This window comes from Furipterus horrens, unplaced genomic scaffold, assembly GCF_987537825.1.
Source record: "Furipterus horrens unplaced genomic scaffold, mFurHor1.1.pri manual_scaffold_6, whole genome shotgun sequence".
In the NCBI taxonomy this organism is placed as follows: domain Eukaryota; kingdom Metazoa; phylum Chordata; class Mammalia; order Chiroptera; family Furipteridae; genus Furipterus; species Furipterus horrens.
Window position 1 is genome coordinate 1,789,584 of NW_028327176.1, and position 27,106 is coordinate 1,816,689.

General features: G+C 58.4%; 1 long non-coding RNA gene across 1 annotated transcript; it reads left to right on the forward strand.

Annotated features, from left to right (window-relative positions):
- The first annotated feature begins 3,314 nt into the window (after positions 1–3,314).
- LOC150005582 (uncharacterized) lies at positions 3,315–15,319 on the forward strand. Its single transcript, XR_016511674.1, has 3 exons — positions 3,315–3,447; positions 12,878–13,035; positions 14,820–15,319. It is a non-coding gene; the product is annotated as an uncharacterized LOC150005582 (long non-coding RNA).
- Positions 15,320–27,106: the final 11,787 nt, after the last annotated feature.

Sequence of the window (27,106 nt, forward strand, 5' to 3'; positions counted from 1 at the left end):
TAGGGACCCTGCGCCGTCACGTGGCCTGGGCTGTGGGCTTCCGCACGCAGCTGACGGCTGTGCAGGAACGCTGTACTGCCCTCCTCTCCTCATTCCTTCTCTGCACAGCGTTTCAGGGTTCAACTAGAGCATCGCAGCCAGGGGAGGGGGCCCTCACCGCCCCCGAAGCTCCTGCTCGGTGGAGAGGGGCTCGGAGACAAGGTTTCCCCCAGGACATCTGAGCACAGAGGTGACGGCTGGCCAGGTGTCCTCCTTCAGGACAGAAAGTTTCAGAAGAGTCCCGACTCCACGCCTCCTGCAACCGCCCCAGTGCTGTTTGTCCCCACGGCTGTGTGGCTCGGCCGCTGCCTCTAGGGCCGCTGTCCTTCTGGGCCCCCGCTCTCTCCTCCCTTTGGCACACGCCCCCAGACCAGGCACCGTCCCCCTATTTCTGCCCAGCCTCCCGGGTCTCCCACCCCCGTGTGGGCCCACTCCCCATAGGACTTGCGGTCTTGCTGACTGCTGTTCCCAGCACAGAGGCTGAAACCGAGACCTCCGTGTGGGTCCTGGGAGCACACCGCGGGGGGGAGAGACCCTGACGCCTGCCCGGGATGCCGGCGGGGTTTGCAGACGCCGTGTGCCGAGCGCATCGGCAGATAGCAGCTTTGCAAAGCCAGGGACTGAGACGGAGCGGCCACATCTCTGAACGCAAGCCAGCCACGCTCAGCCTTGCGCACCAGGAGCACAGCAGAGACGCCTCAGCCGGCCCCGGCCCCCACTGGGCCTGGGGTGTGGGACCTCAGTTCCCTCCGTCGGCGCTGTGGGGAGGTTTTGAGCAGGGATGGAACACCAAGCCGATCTGAAATGGACGCAACCCAGAAGGTCCCAGCACGACAGAGCAACCCAGGGAGGGGCACCTTACCTGATCGGGGCATTTCTGGGACTGCGGTGGGCAGTTCATGAGGAACAGGAGCTCACAGGACCGGTGGAGACTCACCGTGAGGATCTACAGAGCTCATGAAAGAAGATGTCACATCAAAAGGCACCTTTGATCCTTCAAAACCCTTTTTAAAGGGAAAGAGCGAGGAACAGAGTTCAGATGGCAACAGTAAGACTTAAACGTAAAGAGAATTACTGAGTGGAACCCAGAGTCCTCAGAGTAAAGTGACTGCCTTGGCGCTCTGTCAGCTTTGGCCTTGGTGGCAACATCCTAGGAGTGGGGACAGGTCTCAGGGGGCCTGGAGTCTCAGTGGCCTCCCACGGCCTCTGGCGCCGGGGGGCACATAGCACACAGCTCCTGCTGGACGCGTGGATGGTCCGCGGACACGTCTGGGGTGACTGCCGACCCCAGAATCTCAGCTGTGGACCTCGGCTGCTCCCACCCCCACTCCGCCAGCGCCGTGTGCATGTGCACTAGGAAGAGCCCCGCGTGCGCCCCCGGATGGCATGGGGGAGCCGGTGGAAGCAGGGTCTCTCTGAGCGGCAGCCCCGTGGTCTCTGCGCCTTCCTCTGCGCCGGCTCCAGCACACCGTTCACAGTGCTCCCGGGCCCGGCGCCCACGAGGAGCTGCGAGGCATGACCGCTGCGGTCGTGATTCACGGAACGTGGCGTGGGCAGCAAGTAAACGTGGGGAACGGCTGCGGTGCGTGGGCACCTTCAGAGGCCTGCGGGCTGTGAGGGGAGGAGTCGCCTCTGCGCCTCCCTCCCATGGGGTGGGGGCGATGCTCTGGTCTCTGCTCCGGAGGCTGCTCGTGGGAGGCTGGGAGGACCAGGCCCCCGGCACCCCCCAGGGCCCGCGCCGCCGGGCCTCACGCCAGCACTGTCTCCTGGCCGCCTCGCCCTCCCTGGTCTCCCAGGGCCCTCAGGGGGCCTGCTGGTCTGCATCGGCCCGAGGCCCATGTCAGCGTTTCTTTGTGCGGAAAAGGCACGTGTGACCAAGGAGAAACTTCAGATCCCGTAGCGGGTGATGCTCCCACGTGGTGTGCGACAGTCTGGTGACAAGATTGAGATGAGGTGCCGGCTCTCACTGTCCTCAGTGCTGACGATGCCCAGATTCGTAGACACCCAGGCCCCGGGCCAGGAGGGGACAGATCTATTCTTCTGAACAACTCGTGCCTCATTGGTCCCGCGGCCTCACCCCAGGGAGATTCCAGAAGGAAGAGAAGAGCTTCTGAGAACCCGAAACCAAACTAGGTCCCCATATCCTGCTCACAAGTGACAGTAGGGCGAGAAAGGACCCACACGTCCCAGGGCCCCCCAACGCCGCTGGTGACGACCCTCACGGAGGTCCCCTCACCGCCGGTCGGGGGAGGGAGAGAAGCCGGGTTTCCTGCTCCTGTTGTGGACCGGCACCAGGAACTCGGGGAGCAACTTCAGAAGCGATGTTAATAATGTGCGTTTGCAGACGAGTGACTGAGCACCCTAGTGTCTTCTCCCCCTTCGGACACTTGCCTTCCCCACCCCCGGAAACAGCCGAGGCTGCACGCTCTTGCCTCTGGGATTGGTCGATGGCTTCACGTCGTGGGGCCGTAGCAGAGTCCAGGCAGCCTGCAGGGAAGGCGCGTCCTTGCTGCGGAGCACCGGGGTGCATGGCCCGTGCAGGCGGCAGCAGCGTGTGGGGTTCCCAGGGGTGACAGGTGGCAGCTGCCAGCCCCGGCGAGTGGAGTGAAATGCTTCCTGCCGGTGTCACTGTGACTGCTGTCCCGTGAGGCCCCAGAGTCCCCCCCACACAGGAAGTGCCAGGGAAGGTGAGGACACCGCGCTCCGTGATGGCCTCGTGCAAAGCGACCGAGTACCGCTGCGCCCACGCTCCGCTCAGACACAGCCCCCCGCAGAGGGCGAGTGCGGTGACGGGGAGTTGACCCGTGGGAGTCTCAGGGCTGAAGCACAGGGGCACGTCCTTGAATGCCCGGACTATGTAGGAACCCCTGGAATCCTGTCTAAGTCCGGGAGGAATGGCTGGAAACAGCCTGACGCTCACGTGCCTCCAGCAGCGAGCACGTCCGGGAAGGGTAGTCTGTTACGATTGGCCACGCGCCCGGCTCCCCGCTGGGGCCCTGCTGTGACGATGAATCGGGGGGATGAACACAGGATGCCCCCAGCAGGTCCCCACGGGTCCCGTGACAGCCCCGGAGAGGGAGCGGACCCCCAGTTAGAACGAACAGGGCAGGCAGACAGGCGGCCCGCCGAGGACAGGGCCGCTGGCGTGGGACTTCGGGTCACGCGCTGGCCGACGTTCAGGGAGCGGCAAGGACAGACGGACTGCTGAGTTCGGACCGTGCTCGCTTCCAGGTGGTGATTTTCTCACGGCAGACGCAACGGCACCTCCGTCCGTGCACATTAAGAACCAGATGGGGAAGTTTGGAAAATCAACCAGGATTGATCGGTTACTGTACCTTCACCAGGTACCCACCTCTGTTACGTTGGCACGTATCCTTCCGGCATTTTCTGTGGATAGGAGTCTCACAGGTATGTGTTTATGAGCATCATACTGTATACACTGCACTGGAACAGAAGTTTTAAACTTTAATAATGTTGTCCCTGTCTTTCCTCCTGTCTCTGCCCTGGGAATTCCTCTTTTCCTGTGGAGTCTGATCAGGAAGGGAGAGGGCGGGTGGTCCTCTGCTGCTGCCCCAGGGGCCTCTGGGAGGACAAGGTGATGCCAACACCACCCAGGGAGGGCGGGCCAGCTGTCCCTCTGACTGCCGTCCCTGTGTGGCCAGCGGCTTCCACTCCCGTGGGCCTGAGGCTCGTCCTCCGTGCGAGGGGCAGGGATTGGAGGACGGATGGTGAGGGATGCGAGTGTGAGTGTTTGCAGGTGGGGGTGCAGGAGCCCAGAGCCTCTTATCAGAGCCCCGCAGCCTGGAACGCAGTGCCAGCCAGTTGGCCCCATGTCGTCTGGGCCACTCTGTCCCTCCACGCCGCTGGTTCCAGGACACCTCATCCAGTCCCAGGGGGTCGGGGTGAGGCTCTGCCCCTGTAAGGTCGGGCGGGTTTTCCGAGGAGGCTGTGGAGGGGACAGGCACAGCCTCCTGGCTGAGTGTTAATTCAAGTTGCACATCACATTTCTCAAGATGAGTTTTTCCTTGGGCCACAGGTTAGTTTTAGTACCTAGGGCCGTACGTGTGTGTGTGTGCGTGCACATGCCTGTGTGCTCACAGGGGCCTGCACATGCGTGAGTGTCGGTGTGTGTCAGGGAGTAGGGGAAGAAGGGAGGAGGGCAGACCCGCTACGTGAGCATTTTATTGGTTCCAAACTGGTCCCAGTGAGGAGTCACCACTCTGGGGCTGATGAATGTTCCCTAGGGTTGCAGGGTGGGTTAGCATTCCACGCACACACAGGCCGCACAAGCCCCGGCCCCTCCCCCTCCCTGACATGATCAATAGCAGGCTGACCCCATGCCCCGAAGGTCAGAGCGGCCCCAGGAGTCAGTCGGGGCCATTCTTTGCAGGACTCCCCAGGAGACGCAGACCTGCCTGAACGCCCTCTCTTGTCCTTCCAGCGTGGGTCCTCCTGCAGCCTCCTGCAGCCAGCGGCCAGAGCCGACGGAGCCAGGCCTCTTTGCTGAGGGGGCCGGGGGCGGGCTGCCTGGTGAGGGGGCTGCCGGGGTGGGGGAGAGGTGGCTGGCCTCATACCAGCCCCCACGCTAACCCGCCAGCCCTGCAGGATGCTCTGTTCCCCACACGTGCACAGATGCTCATGAGGGCCATATATTTGGGGGGAGAGAGAGAGAGAGAGAGGAGAGAGAGACAGAGAGAGAGACAGACAGAGAGAGGGAGGAGAGGCAGCTGGCCTGGGAGTGAGTCGGCCCTGCCTGGGGCAGGAGCACATTTGCAAACTCCCAGAGCGCTGTGTTCAGGGGGGCCCTGCCCCGGCAGCCAGCAGCCAGGTTGCCCAGCACGCTGTGTCCTGCGTGTCCCCCCTGACTCCGCTGGGGGAGGGGGGAGCGTGCTGTCTCACTGGGGGGCAGAGATGCTTGGGGCAGGCACCTTGGGGCACCTGGAGCCCCGGGGCGGCCTCCTGTCGCCTCCACTCACCCCGGGTCCCGACGTGCTGGGACGGTGGTGAGCCCGGCCCCGGAGAGGAAGCCACCTCCTGGGCGCGAGTGGGATGCCCGTCCTGCCCTTGAGCCAGCCGTTCGCCCGGCCGCCCAGCCCGCTGGGTCCCCACTGTGCGCCCAGCCCAGCCGCCCAGCCTCAGCCCCGGGCGGCCCGGGAAAACGCTTCTCTGGCGGCTCTGAAAGGGCTCGGCCTGCTGCGCCCCCCGGACACATGTGTGGCCGTTGGGTTGCCGTCTCGGCTTTGAAAACACACAGCAGCATGTGGAAATGTTCTGTTTCAGATCCAAAACCACGTGCGCCGGGTTTTCACAGACCGGACCCGGAGGGGCCCGGCGGGAGAAACCCTGCGCCGTCCCCCGTAACTTAACCCTCGTGGGCCGCGGAGGTTCTTCGCATGCACCCGCAGGGACAGCGGCGTTTGCGCAGGAACCGGCTGCCCGTCCACGCGACGCCCGGCAGCGGGGGTGGGGCGTTCAGAGCAGGGGGACGCCCTGCGGCCTGGCCGCGCTGGGACGGTGTCGGCCCCGCCCCCCGGCCCCCGGCAGATGCCCACGGGCCCACCCGGCAGGTGCTGCCTCGCTGAGCTCGTTCTCGTCTTCTCGGTGACAAGCGACCTGCGTGGTTTGCCTTTTCCAGGAATAAGGGGCGCCCGCCTCTGGTCCCCACTGTGCCTGGAGGAGGGCGTGGCCAGGGTCACCCCCGGGGTGAAGGCTGGGGGAAGCCCCCTTTTTATTGTACTGAAGCGCCTCCCCCGTCCTTTTTCTCTTCCTCTCCTTTTTCCCATTTTGCGGACAAACGTGATCTTTAAAGTCTCTGCATTTTTAACGCTCTCGGGGCTTCTTTGATCTGGAAAGCACATCTCTGTGCTGCTTCCGGTCCCCAAGCCTGAGCCCCCCAACAGAGGGCGGTCCCCAGCACCCTGGGCGCACGCTGGGTGCCCTCGCTGCTGGGGCGAGGCCGTAGCCAGCAGCAGAGGTGGATTAAGGTCGGTTGAGGCCCCGGGCAGAGAAGAAAATACGGGGCCCCTTAAAAAAAAGAGAGAGAGACAGGGAAAATAAAAATACACGTTAACGATATTTTATGCAGCGTAGAAATGAAACCAAACTTGGTGTCTTTAGAAAAGAGTGTAAGGTTGGGGTTTTGGGGGGCCCTTCAGAAGTTGGGGCCCAGGGCACCCGCTGTTAAATCCGCCTCTGGCCAGCAGTGCATGTCTGTGTGGTCCTGGCCCCAGAGCTCTGCACCGTCCCTTTCAAGAAGGGGGTCGGGAGGGGTCCTGGACAGAAGCGGCTGAGACCCCTCCCGGGAGCTTTATCTTACGAAGGACAAGGGCAGCGGGTCCCCAAAGGAAACGCGAGTCCGTGGAACCTTGGCTTCTGTTTCCCAGTGAGTGGACTCTGGCTGAAGTGGGACATTTTCCCACTCTCCCAAATCCTCAGACAGAAAGGGACGTCTCAGGTCCCCCACCTCTATGAGCCAGGGCAGAACGGCATGGCGGGGGCCCAATGGGCACTGCATGTGGCTGGTGCACAGCGAAGGTTAGGTGAGTAGGGGACACCTGCTCGGTGCTGTCACTGCTGCCCAGGAGCCGTGATGGGTGACAGAGGCAAACGTACACCCCCTTTCGTAATGGCAGTGAGTCACAGCAGTGATCTGCTGTCGCGTTGCCAGGGGAACCTGTGATCTCTGTTCCCGGGGGACAGCAGCTGGGGGGCTGTCCGGTGTGCATGAGCCCACAGGTCAGGGGCACCGCGGCAGCCTGCGGGGTACAAGGACGCTCAGTGCACGCCACGCCCCCAGAGTGACAGAGGGAGCCTCGGCACTGTGGGCTGAGATGATGAGTTTTCCTCCGACTCCGCTCCTCCACGCAAACGAGGGTGAGCACTGGGAATGAAGTCTAAGAGGGGGGCAGTCGAGAGGGGCAGGGGCCGGGCCCACCACGGAGGGCTCCGGTTTTCTGCAAACCCAATTCTCCTGTTCCGCCCTCTGCCCCGTCTGCGAGGTCACACTCGGTGGGCGGCTGAACGAGGGTTCAGTGAGGTCCCTGGTGTAAGAGCATGCGTGTCAGTGTGCACATGTGTGTGCGTGTCTGTGTGACTGTGATTGTGCATGTGTGAGTGTGTCTGTGTGATTGTGAGTGTGTGTGAGAGATCACGAGTGTGTGTGAGCTCATGGGAGTGTGTGCATGTGTGTGGTACGAGAGTGGGTGAGTATGTGTGTGTGTGTGAGTGTACGTTTGTGCCGTGGTGTGTCTCTGTGCTGTGTCACCTGGGCTCATCCGGCCACCACGGATGGCTGTGTCCAGACCCCAAGAAGTACTCCCTCTGTGACCATTTCAGTAGAGAGCCTGCTGAAGGGGACTGGCCTCGGGATTCAGGTTGGGGCTGAAAGAGAGTCTTGACCATTTTTAGAGGCGGGGCTTGGCTCAATGACATGAGCCTGCCATGTTTGTACATTTCCCATGTTTTACACCTGCCCCATTCCTTCCTTAGGTTAAGAAAGAAAAACCTATTGAAATGACTGGGGGGTTTCTCTTGGGTAAAAATTACTGTCATCACTCAGGGAGACCTTGGCTTTGGCACCTGGCAGGCCTGGTGCTCATGTGGTTCCCTGTTCTGCTCTGTGGGTTACCGTCCTTGGTGAGAATTCTTTTTTTTTAAGTATAGTTTATTAATTATGTTCTTACAGTAGTCCCAATTTTTTCCCCCTTGGTTCCCCTCTGCCCAGTAAACCCTTCCCTCCAGCACTCCCACCCCCCTTAGTTCATGTCCATGGGTCGTGCATGTAAGTTCTTTGGCGTCACCCTTTCCTATGTTATTCTTAACTCCCCCTGTTTATTTTGTACCAACCGGTTATGCTTCTTAGTCCCTGCACCATTTCCCCATTTCTCCCCTCCCCCTCCCAGCTGATAACCCTCCAAATGATCCCCGTACCTATGATTCTGTTCCTATTCTGGTTTGCTTAGTTGGATTTTGTTTTTATTTTTTAGGTTCAGTTGTTGATAGTTGTGAGTTTGTTGTCATTTTAATGTTCATAATTTGATCTTTTTCTTAAATAAGTCTCTTTGACATTTCATGTCATAATGGCTTGGTGATAATGAGCTCCTTTAACTTTACCTTCTCTGGGAAACACTTTATCTGCCCTTCCATTCCAAATGATAGCTTTGCTGGATAGAGTAATCTTGGTGGTAAGTCCTTGCTTTTCATCACTTTGAATACTTCTTACCAGTCCCTTCTCACCTGCAAAGTTTCTTTTGAGAAATCAGCTGACAGTCTTATAGGCACCCCTTTGTAGATAACTCTCTGCTTTTCTTTTGCTGCTTTTAAGATTCTCTTTATCTTTCACCTTTGGCATTTTAATGATGATGTGTCTTGGTGTGGTCCTCTTTGGGTCTAGCTTGTTTGGGACTCTTTGTGCTTCCTGAAACGTGTATATCTATTTCCTTCACCAAATTTGGAGAGTTCTTTTCCATTACTTTTTCACATAAGTTTTCAATTTTTTGTTCTTCCTCTTCTCCTTCTGACACCCCTATGGTTTGGATGTTGTCACGTTTCAAGTTGCCCCAAAGGTTCCTAAACCTCTCCTAATTTTTTTTCAATTCTTTTTCCTCATCCTGTACTGATTGACTGTTTTTTTCTTCCTTATGTTTCAAATCATTGATTTGAACCCTGGTTTTCTTCCCTTCACCATTGGTTTTGTGTGGATTTTCCTTCATTTCATTTAGCATAGCCTTCAGTTTGTTTTTTTTTTAAATGCGTTTGCCATACTCAAGCATATCTGTCAAGTCTGTGAGCGTCTTTATCACCAGTGTTTTGAATTCTGCATCCGTTAGGTTGGCTATCTCCTCATCTGTGAGGTTGGCTATCTCCTCGTCACTTAGTTCTCCCACTAGAAGCTTGATCCGTTCCCCCTTTTGGGCCACACTTCTCTGTCTCCTCATCTTGACAGGCCTCTGTGTCTTAGGTATAGTTGTTGCACCTGTGACATTGTAAGGGACAGAGCCTTAGGGACTTGTCAGTACAGGGCGACCTGTTTCACCACGTTGTGGCGCTATGTGTGGGGGAGGCGTCCAAGAGGGAACAATGTGCCTGCTCAGCACTCACCCCTTTTCCAGGCACTTCTCCCACTTCCATATGGGACTGGCACCCCTCTAGCTGTTGCCCTGGCCGTCGTTCCCAGAGTGGGTGGGTCCGTGGATGTTCTAGGACCGTGGGGGCCCTTTAGACAAGCGGACTCTGCTGAGAGACTGGCAGTTTCTGCCTCTTCCCCAACTGCCACTGGTTTGCACAGTCAGAAGCAATGAGGCTTGATTTTCCCCGGGGCTGGGGCCATGAGCTCCATGGTCTGGTTGGGTGCTGGGAGCGCTCCCCAGGTGTCCCTCCTGACTTTTTAAAATGTGTGACTGCACTTTCTGCCAGCCCGTTGCTGGCACCACTGCTGTCACCACCACACCGAGTCCTCTCTGCCCCGGCTCCGCCCCTCCTACCTGCCTGGGTGAGTATTTCTTCTTTATTTCTTTGTTTGCTGGACTTCCATGCAGCTTGATATTCTGGAACGTCTGGTTGTCTCTAGTTCTGAGGTAGTTGTGTTCCTTCTTAGTTGTGGAGGGAGACGCAGCATGTCTGTCTAGGCCTCCGTCTTGGCTGGAAGTCCCCCTCGGTGAGAATTTTTTATCTGCACATTGGCAGCCCAGCTGTGCACCCGGCTGGGTTGCATGTGGAATGCTGTGATGCAGGAAATCACATGGCTTACAGTAGGAGTTAATACAGAAACACAGATGATTACCTGTCTAGTACGCATATCCATGTAGATAATGCCCTTAATATTTATTTAAAGCAAGTACAGTTGTCCCTGAGCAATGCAGAAGTTACAGGCACTCACCCCAAACAGCTGAAAATCCGTGTGTAATTTTGACTCCCCCAAAACATAGCTACTAAGAACCCACTGTTGACCTGAAACCTCAGTGATAATGTAAACAGTTGGTTAATACGTATTTTGTATGTTTTACATATTTTAGTTCTTACAACAAAGTAAGCTACAGAAAAGACAATGTTATTGAGAAAATCACGAGGAAGAGAAAATACATTTACAGTCTTTATTGGGAAAAAACATCCCCATATAAATGAACCCGTGGAGTTCAAACCCACAGAGTTCAAGAGTCAACTCTATGTTCTTCTGGGTCAAAGCTAAAAAGGTCAGGAAATGTGCTCACTGTAAATATTTGCGCAGCTTTAAATAAGGAGCTGCTATAAGAGGATCTCAGCTCTGCCACTGGTCAGGTGTGTAACCTTTGACATATTATGGGTCTCGGTTATAAATGGAGTTGTCACAGATAACCCCAAAACAGGCAGAGCAGTGTGACAGCAACACTCGGCAGGGGCCTTGGGGTGTCGTCTGTCCTGAAGGGAAGGGCGAGCTTGCATGGCCTCCCCCGCCCACTGGCTCCTGCGGTCTCCCCTCCCCCCGTCACCACTCCCAGAAGAGGCTCACTTGTCTAGAGGCCCCTGAGGACAAGTGTCATCTTGGTTCACCGGGCAGAGTGGCCGAGCCTCAGCCTCTCCCGTGGCAGGTCTGGCTTCAGCTCCTCCTCCCGCTGGACTCATCCCTGACCCTGGGCTCCTGGGTCTCTGCTCCCCTGGCCTCCAGGGGGGCCCACCCCCCACCAGTGGTCAGTGGCCGGAGCACGCCCCCGGCTCATGCGCCGGGAACCAGCATTCCTCGGCTCAAGTTCAGGTTTGTCCTCAAACTTTCTCCCTCCTGGGCCCTCAAGCTCCAGGCCCAGAGCCCTTCCAACACCATCTTCTGAAATGTGGAATCAGAGCCGATGAGGACACCCACGCTGGCAGCCAAGAGATGGAGACCTGGTCACTCCAGGCGGTGACTGCCCTGGGGCAGACGGCGCCCCCCGACCATCTAGAGCAGAATGGACCTTTTCCCTTTGCAGGGACACACAGGAGATCCTGCCTGGGACAAAGGAAGTCCTGCCAAGTCAGCGTGAGCCGGGAAGGAAAAGCAGGGCTGGGGCTGGAGGGACCGAGGGCGACCAGAAGGCCACGTCCCGGGGACAGTGAGGGCCTCCTGGCAGGCTGCAGCTGAGGCCCTGTCCCCGAGAGCCTTTCAATGGCAGAGCCAGCCACTAAGGGGCCCGCCGGCCCGCCCGTCCTCACCGCTGGCCGCGTGTCCGGGGAAATAGCAGCCCGGCCTCACTGCTGCGGGCTGCGGAGGGGACAATGGCCTGCTGTGAAAGGCATTGAGCAGGTCCGGGCAGGCAAAGCCGGCCCCTGGCGGCCATGCAGGGCCTTTGGGTGTTGTTAGCACATCGCTTAATTAGGCCCCTCTCCCGGCCCCTCCTGCAGGAATGCACCTGCTTCCCATCTGCCGTCCCAAACGGGAGCGGGCTGGGGCTGGGGACGCCACGCTGACACCGGCAGGCCTCTGCTGCGGCCCGCGGTGATTTTTCAGGGGAGGTGGCCGCAGACTCGCCCCTTCTCTCTCTCCCTTCCTTAATCCGAGAGAATCTCTGAAAACCATATTAAAAAGCGGTGAGCCAAGCGTTTGCATTTATCGAAGGAAGATCAGAAATAGTATTCATTCCGAGAGCATCGGGCTTGCTGGCAGCTTTCCACGCGAGGCGAGAACACTGGCGTCCCCTCACTGCCAGGCGTCCACGTCAGGTCCACACTGCCCCTGTGCCTGAGGGCTGGCACACAGAACGGCTCCTGTCCTGGAAGAATCTCGTCTCTGTGGCGGTGCGGGAGACACCGTCAGGGCCCGTGACAGGGGCTGGGACATTTTCTGAGCGGCCCGGGCTGGTTCGCATCAGCGTGGGGCTGCCGGTCCGGCCCATTCATGTGGCTGGCAGTGGGCGGGGCAGTGTCCTGCCGGGAGGCAGTCGGGGGAGCCTGTCTGAACTGCTGCCAACCTGGCTCTTGTCAGACTTGGGTTATCACGTGACTACCGGGCCCTCTTCTCCCCTCCTCACAGACGTTGCTGCATTTGGGGGGGGACCCTGCATGTGCTGAGTGCCCACCCACAAAAGCCCGCTGCCTGCAGCCGGGGCCACGCCAGCCCCTGCCGGGCTCCGCCCATACCTGGTGCAGCTCCAGCAGCCCAGACTGCTGCGGCCGGCCACGCGGACCCACTCTCCACGCCCGTGTTTTAAGCGGGAAGGCCAGGGCCTTAATATGTGCAGGGTACAAAGGAAGTGCTGGTCGGGGACCCTGGTCTGTCTGCCTCTCTTGAGAAGTGACGGTGCCCTGAAAAGGTGTCAGTGGACCAGGGGGGTTGGTCCTCCCGCCTGGGAAAGTGCCCCTGCTGGGCTCCCCGTGTGACACCCGCCCCTGCAGCCTGGTCCCCTCCCTGCACGCATTCCCCATGCTGCTCCCCCACCCCCGCCCCTGCTGTCTGGACACGCGGCCCTCTGTCTCCTTACATCAGCGCCCTCGACGTCACCTTCCCGAGTGACGCCCTGCTGGCTCACGGCCTCCCTGGACACCTCCGTTCTTGGACATTTGATTCCCCAACTACCCGCCCGAAGCCCCTGGGTGTGCAGAGCTCAGAGGGCATTTGTACTGCGCGCTTTTCATCACCACGCAGATAGAGGACTCCCAGGGACCGACTGATCCCCGCCGCCTAAAGGAACAAGGAGAGTTGAATGCAATTCCGCTTTGAAAAATCCAACGTTAGAAACAAAACTCTGCCTCAATCGGAGGCATTCAGGAAGTGCTGAAGACCGAATAAACTTGGTGATTTTAGCCTTAGCATGGATGGCGACCGTTATCGTCATTTGTTATCTCTTCCAGAGACCACAAGCCAACGACTGTTACCTTTCCTCTTCAACAGCCAAAGCTGTCCCCCACCTCTCAGAGTGGGACCTAATGTGGTGGCTGGAAAAAGGAAAAGATCCACCAAGAAAGACCTGGCTTCTCTGATGGTCCATCACATAACATGCTTGTAAAATTGAGGCAGAAAACAAGAGACAGGAGCTGTCCAGCACTGAGGTGAGACCTGCTTGTGTCCATGGAGAAGTGGGTGCAGCCCCACAGCGAGATGAGGTTTGAGAATCAGGACTCAGGTCCACAAACTACAGACAGACAGACAGACACACGCACAAGCACAGTCCAGGCGGTCTCCACAGAGCGTTCTCCCAGGGGAGGGGGCCTCGCTTTGCTGACTGGCAGTGACGGCTGAGGTCCTGCCATCCTGGGCTGGCCTCCTATGCCCGGCCCGAGCCCCAGCCCTTCCCGTCCCCACGGCCGGGTGCAGAGGACGTGCCTGTCACACACCCACAGACTCAGCGCCTCAGTGTCTGCAGGGTCCTCTGCCGCCCGTGGCTGCTCCGTCCTAGGGCAGCCGTTCAGCCGGTATACTCTTCGTCTTCCTCTTCAGATTTGCCGTTTCGTTTTTCTTTTTCTTTTTTACAATCTCCCTGTTGCACGTCTTCATTGAATGCTACGGCTTTTCCTGCAACCTTCTCACTGACGCCCAAGACCTGAGCTCCCAAGTTTACGGTCATGATTCTGAAACCTTGTCTCTGGCTCTCATCTCTGTGCCGAAACCGGGACACACAGCAGTGCAGCCTGCCGGCCCGTCCTGCGCAAAACTTTCCCGGCACCTAAGCCTCCAGCATCCAAGCAGATGGAAGGTCTTTGCTCTCTCTGCTCCCGACGGTGCCCTGACAACTTGCTTCCTCTCCAAAGTGCCCATCTTTGATCAATGACGTTCCCATAATTAGCCCCAGCTAGAAATGTAGCCCCTTTGCGCGCACACACACACACACACACCCCTTTAATTTATTTACTTTATTTACTTTCTCCCATTTCTCCCGCCGCCAAAAGGGTTCTGGGACCCGCTTGTCCCTTACGACCGGGGCCACGGCCTGAGTGCAGGCCCTCATCCCTGCAGCCTCTGCCCGCAGCCCTGCCCGCCCTGCCCGCAGACGGACTTCTCCCACGGGACGCTTTTGTCTCCCAGAGCTTGGGCACACGCTCCTTAGCCTGACACCCAAAGCTCCCCACGTGTGTTATGTTCTCGGCGCACCAGGGTGGGGTCCTGTCAGCCCGCCTTCTTCAACGCCTGCACCCCATTCCCAAGAGGGAAGATGGATGTCTCCCCTCTTCTTTGTTTGGCCAGATATGCTGTCAAGGCCCCTTTCCCTGCTTGTGTGCCATCTGCCATGTGGGAATGCTGGAGGTGTAGGTCAGACGGTACATGCTGTGTGGTTCATGCTACATGGTACACACTGTGTGGTTCATGCTACATGGTACATGCTCTATGGTTCATGCTATATGTACATGCTCTGTGGTTCATGCTATATGTACACGCTGTGTGGTTCATGCTACATGGTACATGCTGCACGGTTCATGCTATATGTACATGCAGTGTGGTTCATGCTACATGGTACATGCTGTGTGGTTCACGCTACATGTACATGCTGTGTGGTTCATGCTATATGTACATGCTGTGTAAAGTATGCAATCAGATCTTGTGAATCAAAGTGAAAAGCTCATTACAAGCCTTGAGGGTGGGGGGAGATGAGAGAGAGAGAGAGGGAGACGCTGATTGAGGCTGAAAGGAGACGAGGGAAGGTGGGCGCTGGGCAGGGGAGTGGGGGTAAAGGTGGAGACCAATGCCAGGCAGACCAATGTCCCACTGCTCTGCTCAGCAATCCATGGGACTTGCTTTATTGTGGCTTTGCTTTAATGTCATTTCCTTAGAGAGACTTTCCCGAATCATCGCACATAAAATAACCTCTCTTCCTTCACTCTCGCTTCCTTACTTTAAGATGTTTGTGTCTTCAAACCCCCTCTGCCACATGCCGTGTCTGCCTGTCTGGGATGTGGGCAGCCCGCTCCAGAGTGCCTCATCCGCCGATCTCTCCCCGAGCCTGGTCACGGACACCCCTGCCCTTCCTGTGCTCAGTGAATGAGGGACAGCAGGCCCCCCGGCTTTGTCTTGCCCGCCAGGATGGGGACAGGAAAAGACCCAACAGGGTGGGTCTCGTCTGCCATGGAGACACCTCATCACAGTCCGGGTAGCCTGGTCAGCCAGAAGCAAGGCCACCCACACAGAGCTTTCTAACAGGAGGTGTCGGGGTGAGCGAGGGTCACAAAGGGGAAGAGAAGCAGAGACCGCCGTGTGTGGGTGGGTCACGCGAGGCTTAGCTGGGCCCTCTCAAGCTCACGGGACCTGCGTCCAGACCCTGTGAAGCTTCCATGTTTCTCTTACTGAGGTTTCTAAATATCCTCTCCTGCGACAACAACAGCAAAAGCAGACGCGTTTGGCATTAATGTGAAGGACCATAGAATAAATTACGAACGACAGAAATCACAACACAGCGCTGTGGTGTCTGTAGACTTTTAGGGTCCCTGCAGTGGGACTCTCCAAAAATGTGCGTCCTTTCAGCTCTGTAAAGATACGCGCGGCTCTTTGTTAATCCGGCTGCTACCCCCACACAGGGGCGCCGGAACAGAAATGTGCGTAGAATTCTTTGGGCTCTGTTCTTCCATAGCCTTCAATGAAAGACACCGTTTGTCTTGTGTGTTTTATCTCCCGGCACACTCCCCCTGTGCTCTGGGAAGATAACGGGGTTCCCCGGCCTCTGAAGTTGCCGGGCTCCCCTCACACGCCCGTAGGTGTGTGTAATCTCGCCGTAACAGCACGCTCTCGTGTCTTGTTGACTAATTAAACTCCCTCTTCCCCAGTCGCTGCCGCCAAAGGTCCCGGTGCGACACGGTGGCTGCAGATTTGAGTGGGAAAGAACTAGGAGGCTCCCGAGGCGCTGGCCTGGGCTGTCTGCCTGCTGCCATGTCGTCCCTCGGGCCCGCCAGGTGCTGCCTGGTGAGAGATGCTGGGGCGCTCAACCCAGAGCCAGAGGTGTCACCCAGACATGAGGTTAGGAACCAGCCCCTCCGTGATGGGAGACCATAAACGCTTCCGGCTCAGTACTCCAGCGGCGCGCGTGTGCGCAGAATGCCGTAGCCAAGGCATTGCTTCATTCAGGGAGCAACCGGGGAGCGTCTGTGTGGTCTGGGAAACGTCATGGGGCCGTCCCAGTCCGTAAGCCGGACGCCTGCCCTCACAGTAGACAGTCTGGTGCGGCAGAAGGGCGGAGAGCGGTGCCAGGACAGCGTGGTGAGGATGGGTAGAGGGGCTGCCTCAGGGCCCTGGGGGCCTGGGGACTGAGGGGGGTTCCTCCAAGGGGGTGACTTTTGAACTGTGTGCGTGTCTGTTGGGCAAGCAAAGCATGAGCGGGAACCAGCCCAGACACCCGGAAGGGGCCACACGTCCTGCAGGGGGGGCTTAGGCTTTGACTGCGAGACGCGATGAGCTGACGAAAGGGCCCAAACAAACGTCCGAGGAGAACACGGAGGTTAACATCGCACCTCGACGACCTCTTTACAGGACGGACTTGACGGGGGAGAAAAGTGGGAGCGGGAACCGGGGTAACGCTTGCAAAGGAGAAGAGAAGGGACAGTTAGGGTCGGGGCTGGCATGGGGACCGTCTTTTCGAGACGAGTCACGGAGCACGCGATGCGCTCACACGGAGCGGGGCAAGGAGGGCAGGGCGTCCGGCTGCCTCTGAGAGGCGGTGATGCTGCTTGTTGGACCGGGAGACGCAGAGAAAAAAGACCGTGTTCAGGGGTGACGTCGTGACTGCAGGTGGGTCACTTTGGCTCTGAGGTGCCCAGGAGAAGTCCAGGGGGGGATGCGGACCTCCTGGCGGCCGGTGGGTCCCCAGCTCCGGAGAAACACTGGGCAGGATGCGGGCTTGTAAGGCAGAAACCTCCGGAGCAGTTACAGACCGGCAGGTAGAAGACACGAGGATAAAGGGAGCGAAAGATCACCGTCAAATCCCAGGGAAGATCAGGCTTTGAGAAAACCAGGAAGAAGCAAACCAAGGACGGCCCCTGGGAACCTGCTGTCCGAGAGGCGGAGAGGGCCAGGGGGCTGCAGTGCGGGGCCGTGCCGAGGCCTCAGTGAGCCTTGGGTGAGAATGTCAGCAGATTGAAGGGTAAAGCACGTTATCAAAGGAAAGAAGGTGCCCGGAGCTGAAGGGGGAGCCCCCTTGCCTCACTGCGTGCTTGGATGAGTGCGTCTGCCCAGCCGCCTCGGTCGGTGGGAGACTGGGCCTACATGGGCCATCAGGGCGGACCCCCCTGGGAAGAAGGAAGCCGGGCCCGGTGGCTGCTCCGTCGTTCCAGCCCAGGAGCCCGGATTTCGGCCTACGATGGTCACCCCTGGCCGTGCGGGGCCTCAGGAGGCTCGGGGCCCAGGGCTGGCGTGGGCCCCAGAACAGGCCGTAAAGCCTCATCCGGCAGAAATGAGTGTGGACTGAAGGGCGATGAGGGATGGCAAAGCGGAAGTGGGGGTCGGAGGCTGTGTAACTGGGGCGATGAGGCCCCGCGTAGAGACGCTGCGGAGCCGGCTGCGGACGTGAGGACGGGTCGTGAACACGCCGGGGAGTGGGGGTGGGGCAGAGGGTCCTGAGTCCCCGGAGGAGAGTCCATCTTAGATCAACCCAGAAGCCTGCTATCATGTCGCCAAAGGCGGCCCTTTGCGCTCGCACGTCCTCAGCGATGAACGCCTCTGAGCTCTCCTTGCGGGTCCTCTCTGTCCCACGGCCGCCCCCCCACCCAGCCCCTCGGTGGTCTCCCCTCCCCTGTCAGGAGCCGCCGAGCGGCAGGCCGCGGCAGCGGGCGATAGAACCGATGCCTTATTACATTTACAAAAAGACAAGTGCACGATCGTCAGCGCAGCATGAAATATGGCCCTAAATAAGCAATATTAAATTATGCTTGTCAAAATAAATGAAGAGCGCACATGCCGCAACTTGGTGTCCCTAATCCTTTTAATTAGGTCTTTTTTTTCCTCGCTTGTGAATTCATGGCATTTGCCAACTCCCACTGGGCTTCCCTGTCACCAGTTAGAGTGAGCCGGGGCTCGGGGGCTTGTGCCCTGCTCGCGGGCGGCCGGAGTGCCCGACTCAGGCACCCTGGGGACGAGCGGGTCGGTTCACGTTCTCTCTTCCAGCTGGCTGCAGGCCCCGCAGGAATTTTCCCGTTTTGCTATCAGCGATCAGCAGAGGAGCATCCTCCAGGCAGACGGGAGGAGAGCATTTTGCTCTGAAATTGGAAATCCCCGTCCCTCCTGCAGTGACCATCACATCGCCTCTTCGTCAGCGTGACTCTGTGCGCGTGTTCTCAGCACGCCAAGGCCAGACAGGCGCGCGAGGTCCCAACGTGCCGCTGCCCTGAGCCGCCTCTGCGGACCCGCCGCCGGGAGGGACGCGCATGGCCGTCCTCCCTGGTGTCCGAGGGGAGCTTCAAGGGCACCTGGGCCTGTGCTTGCCAGGTGAGTATCACCGGACTGACCCCCCCAGCATTTCTGTCAGTTAGGCAGTTTGAATAAACTCCCTCTGTAACGAGGAGTTCAGTGGGCTTCCCAGGCTCGTGGCCTCGGTGACCGGCAGGACGTGACTACCTGCTTCTCCGTTGTCCCCGCTCACGATTCATGCTGGGCTCTGGCCACACTGCCCTCGGCTTGTACAGTAGCGTGAAGAACCGAACCGTTCAGATGGTAGAGAAATAGAAGATGGGGGAGGGGCGGCCGTCAGGCAGTCATTGAAGAAAGGCGAGCAATTAGTCCTTATTTTAGTTATTTTTTAAAATAGATGTGTATTTAGGAAAATTGAGAAACGTACTATGTCCCAAGAAACCAATGCCTGTCAACGTTGCACCTGCGTGTTTTAATCCTCAGCGTGTCCTTTCAGACGCTCACACGCGTCTGCAGCCTCGGACGGGGGTCCCCTCGGCACGGCGTCTCACATCCGCCCAGGAGCCTGTGCCGGCCTGCGGGACGCGGTCACCTGCTGCCTCCCGCCCTCGCCCGGCCCGGCCCCACGCGGCTCCTCCTGATCCTTCTCTGCCTTGGGCTGTGACCCCAGGGCCCGTGACCTTCGCCGCAGCGTGTCTGTCCCCCCGACGCTGCCAGGCAGGGACACTGCACGGAGGGGAAGCCTGAGGACCCCCGCGTGGCGCCCGCGTCCCCACCGGCCCTGTGAGGGAGTGTCCCCGGGCCCCGTGCCAGCTCAGCTCCAGGTGAGCAGAGACACCGTCCCCGCAGCGGCCACGGAGATGCTGTCCCCGCAGGGGAAGGAGGTGCGTGCGGACCCTCGGGGGGCCTGCGCATGGCCACGGGCCCTGGAGCGCAGGCCTGGCTTGTTTTCTTTGTGTGCCGGCGACCACGTTTTATCAGAGCGCTGAGTGCAGTGCAGCCGCGTCTAAAAGAAAGGCTCTTCCAGATGAATGTCTTAGGTCTGATTATGAGGAGCTTCATGCAATCAGGGGAACAGTTTAGGCTGAAACTGCTCACGTTTAAACTTGTAACACAATCGATCATGAACCAGAGTTTGGATGAGGCTTGACTGCGGTCAGCCGCGCAGGACTGGCTTCGCTGAGACGATTTCCAATTCTCCTACAGAGAAGCCCTGGGGCTGGGTGTGTTCACACCCTCTGGTCACCAATTACACTTTGAAGCTACTAGTGAGTGTTTTCCAACAGCCAGGAACGGCACGTCCACATGAAACCGCACAGGCGCCGGGAGTCGGCCCTCCTGGGAGACCACAGCGAAGCACCTGTCACATGTGCCCACACATGACCGCACCCCCCAGCCAAGGAGCCTGCGTCACCCGCGATCTGGCTGGGTGACAACCATGGGAGCGGCCCTGGCTCTGCCCCCATGAGCTGCGGGCCTCCTGGGCACGGGCTGCCGATGGGTGAGGGAGCGCGTGGGCAGCGCTGGGCAGTGGAAGGCCCTGGGAATTTGGGTAAATGTCCGGTCCTTCTCATCCAAGAGGGTGAGCACAGGGGGGCAGAGGTGGGTGTGTGTCTGGAGGGAGCCCCGCAGCGTCCATCAAAGACCACTTGAGGCGCCCGCCCCTTTGGTCCATCCCTTTCGATGTTCTCCGGCGCCGGCTGTCACCCTGATCCGAGTGACCTGAATGTACGGGTTCCACCCGTTCTTCCGGTGAGTTCTCCTCTTCCAGGGTCTTTCCTTCAAAGCATCACCCTATCCTGCAGACATAGACAGAAATGCTTCAATTTTATTGGAAGCTGCTTCATGCCACCCCGTGTTTGAAGTTTCTCTTTCATTCCGTAAATATTGTCTGTGTATTATTCTGTGCAACCAAGTCACTTTCTTGGTGTCCAGGGACGACAGGTGCTATGATACATACCTGTTGTGAACGTGAGCTCATGCCATCCAGTAATTAATGGGGTGGAGGTCTCGCACACAACGGTTATGACATATGTTTGCCAAATAACAGGATGTGTCATGGAGACAGACACACACCTAGCTGTACCTCCATCCTGCTTCCGAGAATACGAAAGCTCAGGAGCCTAAATCACTCTGATCTGGAGCAACTGCCCGTCCCGTGACTCCACGCCACTCGGTCACAACGGTGACATGCTGAGAACCACAGTCTTTGTCTTGTGTCCCCTAGAATCTCAAAGCCCGTTATTATATTTTATAAAAATTGAACGAAGCCGGGAGTGATAGTGTTGAATCGTGGGTCACACTCGTATTTTAAGATGAGTGCTGAGCAGCTTTGCAATCCCACTTAGAGGGACTGCGTGCATTGTCGGCCGTCTAAGAACCAATCATGTCAGCCATAGGGGCCTTGACTCAGATGCTGTGCATTGAGAGGGTGTGGTCAGAATTAAAGTTTAATTATAGCCATTCAATGGTGGGTGCATGGAAATTGAGTACTGACGGTAGTGAGTTCCCTGTCAGTGAGTGTGACCAAGGCCAGGCTGGATGAGGGCCTGTCCCCGTGAGCTAGGGGGCGCCTAGTTCACTACAGTTGTTCAGTAGTTGTGGGATGAATGAATGAACGAGTGAATGAAATGCCAGGTGGGTCACTGAAGTCCACGGCCCTAAAGCCTCTGAATGCTGAGAATCGGTGAGTCTACAGCTTCCTGGTTCCGTATCCAGCCCAATATAAAAACAGCATGATCCTTTTCAAAATTTGCGGATGATGTCAGATGCTCTCTCACGGGCTTTCCGCAGACCCGTATCTGGCTTCCTGAGAGAGGAAATCTCTGAACGCTCAGTGCAGACGCGGGTGGGGGCTGTCTGGCATGCCATCGTTCACGCCATCTGGTCGGGTGGCATCCTGCCTAATTGCAAGGTGGCCCGACAGTTTTCAGGGGCTCTGCATGCCAATCACATTTGAGCCCAGCTAGCTCACCTGCAGGACCCAGAACAGAACAAGCTGGCAAGCCACGCCTTCAACGGAAAGATCGTGCCTCATTAAAAATGGCCACTTTTTTTTTCACTCTGGGAGACAGCCTTCAAAGAGCCTCTGCTGAGTTCATTGTCCCCTCAGTGACCACCGCTGGGGCAATCTCGGGCTGTGGAAAGGAGGTGATAGCAAAGACCGCATCTCATGCAGCCAGAACTACTGAAGCCTGAGAAACGTCCAGAATGTCTGAAACTCTTCATGCTTGGCCACAGACGCTCCGGCTGCCAGGATGTCTCAGCACTGTCTTCTTGTAAAGAGCAAACATCTGCTACCCTCAAGTTCCATTTATCTTTTGGAAAAGATACAGGAGGAAGCTGGGTAGGAGTGGATTTGCTTAGCTCCTGGAATTGTCACAGAAAAGACCCAACATAAGCTTAGAACATGTACATCGTCAGACAGGAAATGAAACTGCGTTCCTGACGTCGGAAACCTGGGAACGCGCGTCTCGGTTCAGAGCTGCTGGTCGCAGATGAGGAAGCAGACTCGGAGACGTGAAAAACAAAACTGACCGAAGATCCGATCCGGGGCTAATGCAGGTGTGCGCGCGTGCACCCCTCCACGGGCTCCTCTGTCCCGAGGCGCAGCTGGGCTGAGGATAACTGCCGCGCTAGTCAGAATGGTAATCATGGCTTTGAAGACAGCTGGGCTGACCAAAGCCTGTTTTCTTTTCTTTTCCTGTTTCTTTTCTGTCTATTGTTTTCATAATCTACGCTACTGGCCTTGCCCTTACACATATTTTTTTTAGTAAAATGACTGTAGCTAATATTTGCAGGTGTTGATATTCTTCCTCTTACAACCAAAGTCTTTGAGGCACTTCATGTGGTCAGGACATCTCTGATCTTTATGAAGCAACTCCCATCTGGAGCCGGGCTCTTCCTGGGTCTGCTGTAGGCAGGTGCGTTGGTGTATAGAGCTGAATGCAGCCAGGGCCCCACGTACGCCGCCCTGGTCAGCGGGGCGAGGGCGTGCAGAGGAGACCGGGGTGGACGGCGAGGAGGAGGGACCTTGCGAGTGCAGGTAGACGGGATGATGCTGGCTCTTTGCACAAAGACCCGGCTCCTGCGAGTGCCAACCCTCACGCACTGCTCCTGCCGCAGAAGCCCCGCTGGACTGCGTTTGCACACGCGCTCCCTGTCCAGGGCCGCACGGGACAGAGGTGAGTGGAGAAGCGTCTCCGTATCCACCCACCGCCACCTCCAAGCCCGTGTGTGGGTTTTCCTTCCCCCGTCCCCAAACGGGCATGTTCGTAGGTGCTTTTGATCAGGTTCAGGCATTAGAACAAACTCATTTTCAGCTGTGAGAGCTCCAGGTCGGCCCGGATCAGCGTTCGTCTGCCCCACCGTGGTGGATGTTGCCCCGACCCCACGGTTCAGCCTGACTCCGGCGCCGCAGCCTTCGGGAGGAGACGGGCGGCCGTCTGCTCTCAGCTCTTGTCTCGCTCGCTAGCTTCTCATTATCCGCTCTGGCTCCCCTGGAGGAGGGACGCTGGGGCACGCCCGCTGTGATTCCGGAGGTGTGCGCAGCTTCCAAAATGCTGGCTTTGTCGCCCCGGGGCATGGGCGGGCGGTTTGCAGGAACTCCAGCAGCCTCTGAGCGCCCCTCTTCTCCCCCCCGACATCAGATAATGCCTTGTTTCCCGACGACCACCGGGTGACCTAGCACCTGTGGCCCAGGTAAGTTCCCGGGAGCCTTCCCTCGCCGACAGGAAATACCAGGCATTCTTGCCCTCAAAAATCTGGATTATACGCCCCTCCCCACAGAAATGCAGACAGGTCCCTGCCCACAGAAGTGTGTGTGGCAGAGGGAAAGCGCAGGCACCCCCCCCCACAAGGAATGCAGCCCCCCTCCCCCGACAGAGGCTCAGCCATCTGCTGGGGGGCTACATCTACTTCCAACGTGAGGCGGGTCACCCCACGTGGTGGCACCCTCACACTCTACTCTGGGGCATGACGGGGCTCCCACCTGCTTGCTCCTGCCTGTGCGAGCAGCTGAGCTATTTCCTGACCGGGGTGGGCGCAGGTTTGCCTCCGCCTCTTCCCGTGGAAGATGCCCGGCTCTCGCCCTGCGGTTCTGGGAAAGCCCCCCTCGCCTGCGCGGGCTGCGGACTCCGCACCTGCCTCCCTCCTCCCGTCCCAGCTCGGATCAGTGCCCGGTCTCCTCTTACTTAAAGGCCGAGGTCCGGGGGGGTGGCGAGGGGGTGTCTCAGGACAAGCCTGGCTCCTTCTCAGCAATTTCTGCCAGTGATGAGTCCAGATACCATTTTCAGAAATGAGACCTGTCACTTGGATCCTCAGTTTAATGACCTTAGCTGAGGCTCTAAAAAAAAAGGGGGGGGGGTGTTGAATATCTGGTGGCATTTGCTTTTACTGGATCTCGAGCTAAGAAGACCCTGAGGTGGAGCTTCAGAAATAAAACGCACAACGTCTAGGGCATGGCTCATGGTTGGATAAGCCCGTCGGGAACACACTCGGTTCACACGGCGAGCACTCCTCATCAAAAATGATCCAATGCACCTTTAGTTACAACCGACATCTCTAGACAAGGACGTGCAACAGTAAAATGCTTAGGAGTTGCTCTGACAAAATGCCCCATCACCTTATCCAAGTTCACGGGAAAGCACCGAGCTGTTCTCTCAAGGGCAGCGGAGACCTGCAGGCCCCTGAGAGCCCACACCCGCAGGGAGCGCAGCCTCCCGACAGCCCCCGTTGCCGTCGGTAACGACTGGGAGTCACCTGGGTCTCGGCCGCGTAGGGGTCTGCACCACGTGCCGTAAAGGAGCCCCTCTGCCCAGCACACAGAGACGTGTTTTTGAAGCCGGGAAAAAGTTACTTATCCATTGAAATTAGATCCCTACCTCACCCCAGCACACACCTCGAACGCTATGGAAGAGAACTCTAAAAGAAGATGCTGTCTCCCCACGTTAGGTAGGAGGAAAACAGCCCACAGGCGTGCCTGCCCAGCACGCGAGAACTTCCTCAAAGACGGGTCATGGCGTCAGCCTCCTCTGCCACCCTCACTGGTGAACGAGGCCCCCTGCGCAGCTGACGTGCCCTGCGGGGGCCGTCCGGGCCAGTGCCCGTCATGCGGCCCGTCTCCCGCGCCCCGTCTCCTGCGCCCGCGGCGAGGCCGTGCCCGTGAGCCGGGCCCTCCCAGGCCCCCCGGGGCCGCATGGCAGGCCCCCCCGCCCCCGACTTCCGAACCGGGGCCTGTCGTGGGCAAGCGCACGCTGTCTGGGGCGCGGGAGCAGACAGAGAAGCAGGGCAAGAGGCTGCCAGCGTCCCACCAAACGCACCGCGCTGCGGCCCCTGCCCTCCCTTCGGTGAAGACCGTTGCGTCTGGCGGGCTCCGCCTGGCTTCCCGCGTGGCGTGGGGCTAGGAGCAGCAGCAGCTGGGAAACAGTGTGTCCGCCTGTCACCTCTCCTTCTCACTCCCACGCATGTTCTCTCCACCACACACACGCACACAAACACGCACACACACGCGTGTGCACCTGATGCTTGTGAGTGCTGAGGTTCTGAACACGGGAAACAAGACTGAAGTTTCTAGAACAAACAGGACCATCCCTGGAAGCTTCTGGAATTGAGCTCTCTTCCTAGCATGCATAGGGACAGGGAGCACTGAAGTCCCCGTTGTCCAGACCCCTGGCATAGAAGGCCGGCCGTGCGGGCCTGGCAGCACTCGTGTTCAGTGTGGACATGCCCTTTAGCTCCTGCTCGGTGCCCGGCCACGTGACAGGGCTCAGGAGCGTCGCAGAGAGACCCGAAGAGGACAACAGGGGACTCTGATGCCCAAGGGCCGAGGGAGGCAGAGTCATAGGGTGCCCGCCCAGGCCACGGCCCTTGGCATGCGCGGTGTGGCCCCCACGAGGAGGTGGGTGCCCCGCAGAGCCGGCTCTGGGGATGGAGCGTGTGCCGGGCAGCCCAGGCCTGACGCGGCCACCTCTCAGACGCGCGGCTCCTTCTGACCACGAGGTTCAGGGCATCGGCTGCGGCTTTTACCCCAGGAAGGCTCTCCGTGGCAGGGTCCACGCGGCCAGGACTGTGGGGGCCTCGAGGAACTGAGCAGCTACCTGGGGACCCGGCCCAATTCCTCTACCAGGGACTAAACTCTGATGAGCCCGGTGAGGGCCCCGCGCTCGGGAGAGAAGACGCCACCAGCACCTTGACTTCCGCCTGTGACCCTGTAGCTGGGAACCCAGTCATGTCGCGGCTGGACGGACAGAACGGGCACCCAATAAATGGGTGGGCATTTCCACTCCACCTTTACTGAGATATAAATTATATACTCTAAAATGTATTTCTTTCAGTGTACAATTTAGTGTTTTTTACATTATATTCAGAGAGACATCTACTGCCTAATTTCAGAACACGCTCATCACTCACAAAAGGGACCCCGCACCAATCATAGTCCCTCTGCACTCCTGCCTCCCGGCCCCCCAAAACCCACTAATACACTTTCTGTTTGGATGGGTTTGGCCACTCGTGAGGTTTCGTGCACCTGGGACAATACAGCATCTGAGCGCGTGTGGCTGATGTCGGTCACAGAGCGTAATGCCTTTGAGATTCACTCACGCTGCGGCGTGTGTGAGCACCCCATTCCCCTCACAGCTGGGAGGCCCCCCTCGTGTGGCTGGACCGCATGGTCTTCATCCTTTACCAGCTAATGGGCATCTGGGTTATTCCCTCTTCCGCTCCGTTAGGGATATTATTGCTAAGGATCCCCCTGCATCTGGGTTTCCGGGTGAACATATATTGTCAGTTCGGTCGTGTGTGCACCGAAGACCGGGACACTGAGCAGCATGGTGGCCGTGTTTAACACCTTCGAGGCCCTGCCGCCTCGCTGTCCAGAGCGACTGCGCCGTTCCTGCCTCTCGCCTGCAGTGCCTGAGGGCTTCCGTCTCTCCACATTCTCGCTGCCGTTTGTTCTTGTTTGCTTTTGTCACGGGACTACTGGGCCTTTGTGCATCTTCTTTGGAAACGTCTATTCAAATCCTTTTCCCATTAAGAAATGGGTTGCCTTTTTATGAGGGTTTGACTCAGATGCCCTGTTCCTGACCACGTGTCTCATGTCGTGACCCTCATCCCTGCCGCAGCCCTCCCGCTGCTTCCTTTCCCCCGGCACTTACTGGCACCTGCTGTCGGGCAAAGACGTCCCTCTGGTGAGGTACCTCAGCTCTGGTGACTGCAAGAGCGTCCGGCAAGTCATCAGCACCCAGGACCTCTGCTTGAACGAGCGCAGGCGCGTGGGAAGGAACCCGTGGAGGGGGAGAACCTGGCCGGGGAGGCCGTGCCGCGCTGCGATCCGTGAGCCTGGTGTTTCAGGGTGGAAGTTCGGTGGCCTTGGGTAGGGCGCTTGGTGGGAAGATGAGGTTGGGGCAAAGACGGCCGAGAGAGTGGGCTTTTCTTAGCTGCCTTCTGGGAACATGGAAGTCTGCGTTCTGTTCAGTCTCCCAGGGACAGAAATAAAAGGTCAGAGGAAGAACGGGCCCCGCCAGCTGGCAGTCTGGGTGCGGGGAGAAAAGGCAGGCCTCGATCCTAGGATCCTAGGGGACTCAAGGCCTCTCGCGACAGATCGGCAAAGCTCCAAGGGAGCTGGGGCACCTGCAAGGAGAGCTCAGGTGCTGGCAACAGGAAAAGGTGCGTCCGGGTCTGGACATTCCGTGTGTAAAGTGTTCATGGCGTGTCCAACCCACCAGAGCTCACAGCTACCCGGGGACTGGGCACCGGAGTCCCAGTCATCAGCCTGGGGGACGGCAGGCGGGTGTCATG